This window comes from Octopus bimaculoides, chromosome 2, assembly GCF_046866305.1.
Source record: "Octopus bimaculoides isolate indiv1 chromosome 2, ASM4686630v1, whole genome shotgun sequence".
NCBI lineage: Eukaryota > Metazoa > Mollusca > Cephalopoda > Octopoda > Octopodidae > Octopus > Octopus bimaculoides.
Window position 1 is genome coordinate 26,822,729 of NC_142929.1, and position 6,323 is coordinate 26,829,051.

Sequence of the window (6,323 nt, forward strand, 5' to 3'; positions counted from 1 at the left end):
AAAGTACACTAGCCATTTCGGGAAGGCCTTATGGAAAACCTCCAAAATGGAGATGTCCAGAACTCTCGTCAAACATTCCTTCAGTTTCATGTCTTCAAAACGACTGCCCCTGAAGTTCTCCTTCAGCGTGGGGAACAACCAAAAGTCACAGGTAGCAAGACCAGTAGATCGTTATCATGATGGAACTGTGGACTGGTACATTGCCCTGGTACAGATACCACCGGCACATTTAAAACACAATCTCTTCCTGAACTCCTTTAAACACCATATAAAGTACTCTTACTTGACGGTCAGACCAGAGAGAACCCAATGGAGACAGATGATGCCCTTGCTGTCGAAAAAGGAGACTTGATTTACCAGACAATTTTGGATCTGGGGGAACCAGGATGCTTCCATTGGGTTCGCTATCTTAGTCTATGGATCATAGCAGTAGATTCAGCTTTCGTCACCAGAGATTGAAGTACTCTTTTATCGGAGGTAATGTGCCCAACCCTCCTCTACTTTTACTAATGCGTTATTCCTTCTATTTGTCATTGAGAACCCTGTGAATAAAATCTTCACAAATGTTGCGTATGTTCAGATCTTCATGAATAATTCTATGACAGTTTCCACACTAACTCCAAACTGTATGTTTATTGCCTTTACAGACGCACAGTGCTTTTCATCCAGAAAATTGCGATTTTTTTCAACCAGCTCTGATGTTCTGACGTCTCTGTCCCTCCCATTTTTCTCATCGTCTCTCACTTTCTTTCTGCCGTCTATGAGTATCTTATGCTCGGCTCATACAAGTTAATCTACAAGCAGTCAGAAACATTTTATAAGATTCTGCAGCGTTTTTGCCCAGTTCAACACAATACCACTGAAATCTTCGTTATTTGGCTCCAGAAATTCTGTGTCTGAGGTCACGTATAGTGAAAACATTTAGAGCATAATACTTCTGGGACTACATTATCCCAAATATCATTCATTTGTTAAAGATGATTGGGTGTGATTTGAGTCTGAGCTGACTGTTATTTATAATAGATTAAATGACTGTGTAGGGGGCTTCTCGTTGACTCGTCACCATCTTGGTTCTTATTTTTGCCCTCATTGCTTTTGTTCTTTATGTTGTAAGCAATTATTTGGAAGAGTGTAAGAACTCTGATTGAGCAGCCAATAATCAAAGGCCTTCCAGCCATAACAATCCCACTTTTTCTTTAAGAATTAATGCAATCTCGTCTACAATACCTAATGTAATTTTTGTTTCAATTAGGTCGAGTGACCAAACAGAAAGCCTTTTACTATTTAGTGTTGTTATTGCTTTGATACCAGATCAGCCTTGATTTAGCGAACCGAGGTCAAAATATTCAAGCTACAATCATCATTTATTTTTGATCATATGTAATGCTCTAAAGAAGATATAAAACAATCGTTTGCTTCGAATTGCTTGGTGTGGTCTAAGGGAGATATGATTACTATTTATAGCAGATCAAGCAATAATGTAGAGATTCTCACGCTGGTTCGAAATGCAGTGTGATGCACTGTGTTATGTAAAAATTGCAATTTTGTAACATTATCGTGAGTGCAGCATTATGATTTGTGCAGTTCAAATATTTATTATTCCAGTAGATATAGCCCCATTAATCAAGGCAGTAACTTATACTTCATTGTGGATAGTTTGATTCATACAATACAATTTTAAGTAACTTTATATTATGTGCTGGCAGAAAAGTTGCCAGAATGGCTTCTCAGCGAATGTATAATGCGTTGTAAACCTCCAATGAGTTTATATATTTATTCCGAAAAAATATATGCCCCCTCATTTGTGTCTCAGATGGAAGCAATGTCATATAAGGTAGAACGAAAATAAGGTACATCATATCTCATATCTGTAAGGATGCATTGAATCTTTAATCCGTACGTAACACTTGTGTTATGATTTGAAGTCAGCACTGCATGCTAATCCAAAGCGAATATATTACTAGAATCTGTTAAAAGTTTACTTGGTCTCCATCATAAGCTTCGTCTTAATGATCGAACTCACAGTTGGATATCCAAAAGGCATTACTAGACAAATTTATCAACACAAGTCTCTATTTTCTCACAGCAAACGTCACCAATGTTTTGGAAATAAGCTTCAATCTCGTCTTATACTTTAGCACTTTATCTCAGGCACTACATTTTCTAATATACATATAACCTCAAAACTGTAACATCACTACACATCATTAAAATAAAAGTTGGGTAGTTATCGCATTCTTCCTACAGTATTTTTATCACACATACATATCACACGTACACACACATATACACAAATATATATATATATATATGCGCACATATATACGCATACACACATACACACATTTACTGCAACACACATATTGGACCATAGCAAGAGATAGCCATCAGCCAGTAACGTAGGACCTTCTGTGAGCCTAGGAAGGACTATTGAGACGATCGCACAAACTGCACATATTAGCAAACAATTCGTCCCGAAAAACATATCTTACTTTTTTTATCAAATGAAGGAAACAATGAGGTAAAAAGTAAACATTGAAGTTTCACTCGCTTTGCTGAAAAAGCACCGAAGCCAACTTTCTTTTATATCAAAGCTAAATAAAAAGGGCAGTATATCTGAAGAAAAAGAAATAGAAAAGAATTAAACATATAATCCTGGCTGGTTTGTCTTCGACCATATTAGTTCTGCTCGTAGTTCAAAATACAATGATCCTGATTAAAATAAAGGTTGATCATGATTTAAAAGCATTTAATTCTATATTTATTCAAGTTATACTAAATTGGAGTAACAGGTCAATCCTTAGCGCCTTTCTACCTTTCTCTAAATCCGATTTTTGCAACGTCACTTCTATTTTGTAGATCATAAAATATTTACTTTTTCCCTCCTTCTGAAAGTCCCTAAAAAAAAGACCTCCAACTTTCGAGCATACATATTACATAATTATCTCTGTCTCTTAGACGGAGCGCGCGTGTGTGTGTGTTTATGACATCAATCATAATCTTAATATGACATCAGTCATAATCCGATTACACATTGCAATAATCGGAATAATGCATGAATTCATACTTCGAATAGAAATATGGTTTCTGCCACAGGCACAAAGCTTTCTGATTAAGGATGTACGCGACTACATTGACCTATGGTCCTCAGTAGGTTTCAAGCTTTAATAATCTATTATGTTGTATCGTCACTAAATAATTTTCTCGTGAGATTAATTCTGTTAGTTTTTCAAATTTCTTTGTAGTGTCAGCGTATTTGAGCGAGTCAATTTTTGGATTTAATTTGTATACAATGTGACATTTTCTTTTATTTACTCTAACGTAGAATTTTCAATCATATTCTTACGGGTGAGGAAAAGATCATAAATCAAAGCGTTATATTTTCGATAGATTTATGCCCCTTTTTAATTCGATTCCAGCCTTTCTATTTCCGGTTTGACGATAAGCCGTAAGTTGTGGCTTGCAACAAAGTCAAGGGTACAGCACTTCCTCATCTGACTTAGTCATAAAACTTACTATCGGTGGTCCAAACGTTTATTGTTTGTCACAGCAAGTGTTCAACATCGTTGAACTCGCTACATGAACCTAGAAAGGGCTCTACAATAGACGCACTGAACGCCCCCATTAAAGCCCCAACTACTTAATATAATCCAAAGGAAATAAATTTCAACATTTTTTCAGATGTATTTAGCTACCATTAATCAATAAAACTTGCAGTTAGTCGTTCTTTCTATCACTTCTTAAAATCTAACCCTTCCACTCTAGTTCATTGTCGCACAATACACACAATCTATTCATATATTTCAATAAAAATCAATTAAATCCATTTGTAAACTGTTTTAGTATAGAAAGGCTATCGGCGAATAAATTCTTTTCTTTATTTTTATATTTATTCGTCTAATTGGCACGTGTAGGCTGCTCCCTGTTAAAGAACGGAACTACAAAAGATACGAATTTTACAGTGACTGTACCAAAGCTAAGAAGCTGTATTCAAAGTTTTCAGTGGCCCTCTCGAAGCGGAAGAGTGATAAAGCCTGGTGAAAGTTTTTGCAATGACTCACACATATAATATTCTAAATATAGTTTACGAGCCGACGAGGGAGCCAATAGGTGGTCACAAAACATGCTAAAATTAGCAATGAACTCTCCTGCCAATCACATCCTGCTGCCTTTGAAAACAAAAAAGAGTAAGTTGTTCTGTTGATAAAAGACATACGGTCACGGCAGGACTGTCTTTGATGAGAGAAGTGCTCATGCACCTTCTCCCTCTATTAAACATTAATTAAAATCTATTTCAACTTGATGGTATTCCTATTTTTTTCTTTTTCGACGCTGAAAATATTTTTAAAAGGTGGAGAAAATTAACTCCAATAAAAGGTAAATTAAGATTGTGTGTCTTAATCAGTGAATAAACGGGCCAATTAAAATTTTAGAGAATTATAGAATTCTATAAAATAGAATTAAATTCATTACTATAGGAATTTAACTCCAAGTTTGACTTTTGGTCAAGTCTGCATTTTAGTCTCAATTTATCAACTGTCACCATTTCATTGTCTTTTATTTACAGTGTTGTAACTTGAACTACGATATCTAATACAGTGGTTCCCAACTTTTGTCATGTCTCGCCCCCCCCCCCTTAAAGTAATAATTTGTATAAGAATAAAGTTGCCCGGGGAAATTGCCCTCTTTGACCGCCTTTAAATTCAGCTCTGCCCGTATCTCCTGGAATGCTATCTCGCACCCCTGGTTGGGAAACCCTGATCTAATATATCCATTTTTTTGCTTTTTAGACTGATTTAAACGAAATTTACCCGTTATTTTAACGCGTCTAGTAACAACATAAAAGATCCGACGGTAACTGATTCAGAGTTTTAGTTGCCAAATGGATAGTGTCATTATAAGTCACAATACTCTTTTTATCACATAAGAAATCGGATCTTTTAGGTTTAGCTGCACTTCTTGAATTTTTAAAATTAGGTGAAATTTTTCAAATATGGCGTATTGATGTAATTTTTCCGGCTGAATATCAGGACCTAATTCCCTTGGTCCAGACACTTTTAAAAAAGATTATAGAGGTTTAAAGTTTGGTCATTTTTATCCAGTCAGAAAACAGGATTTGGAGGCTGTAATTTTGTGCGTGACTGCAATCGTAAGACGACAAAACAATAGTGTCAACATTGTACGATGGCTCATGTTTTAAGCATTTAATGATCAAACAAGTAAGGAACATGTATTTCGTAGATTTAAGAGCAGAAAAAGATGGGTATAAGCAGGAAAACACAGCGTTTCTAAACACGTGGTTTTTTGTAAATGCTTTTCTAACGTTTGGCTTGTTATTATGGAAACAGGCACCTATCTGTCTAAAATTTCGATTAGGTAAAATTACCCAAAATTTGAAAACTCTAAAAGCTATTAACTGTTTATTTATTGACGTATGGCGAAAATAAAGTTCATGTCAATAATGAGCATAAAAAAGAACTACAAATTTGAAATCAATTTGAAGAAAAATGAGGAAATTGAAAAGTGGCAGCCAAACAGAAGAGATCCAAGAAATCTTAGCCTTCATTTCTAGTGAATGAAGACTAGGATTTTAGGGACATTAGTTGATATATCTAGCATGTAGATCAACCCACGTGAGTTGTTTCTGTGGCTATGGCAACAGATGTTTAATATTACGGGACGGCACTCCAGTACATCCAAATTTGAATCACTCTTACTACATTATAGACGAATATTAATATTGTAAGCTTACGCACCATAAATCGTCATATTTTAGACACCTTTTAGTGAACATGGATTAGGGATTCAGATAAAATATTCGGTAAGTAAGCCAGCAACGAGCCCTTTAGAGTTTAGAGTCTGAAAGATCGCTCAATTAACAAAAACTACAAACAAAACATACCACAAATTACAATATTAATTTTTCAGAGGGTATACAACAGCGGAAAATGTAATTATATGATATTTTAGTTTTAAAAATTGGAAGCTATGCCTTCAGTATATCTAAACATAGTCCATTATGATGAGTGAGTCTGAAGTTAATAATAAATCATTAGTTAAAATCTACCTCAAATGAATAACCTAATCTCTTAGAATTGCAGGAAGCATGTAAACAGAGCATATTTGTTAGGTCTAAGTTGACCTGGTGCTAAACCAACAATAACAAGCTACATTTGTCGTTGTCTGTGAATTCCTTATACATGTATATATATATATATATATATATATATAGATCGATAGATAGATAGATAGATAGATAGATAGATATAAAAACTCATTCGACATACACTTTCAAGTTAAGTATTTAAATTTATATTTAAGTG

General features: G+C 34.9%; 1 long non-coding RNA gene across 1 annotated transcript; it reads left to right on the forward strand.

Moving 5' to 3' along the window:
• Positions 1–2,912: 2,912 nt before the first annotated feature.
• Positions 2,913–4,301, forward strand: LOC128247100 (uncharacterized). Its single transcript, XR_008263521.2, has 2 exons — positions 2,913–3,150; positions 3,915–4,301. It is a non-coding gene; the product is annotated as an uncharacterized LOC128247100 (long non-coding RNA).
• Positions 4,302–6,323: the final 2,022 nt, after the last annotated feature.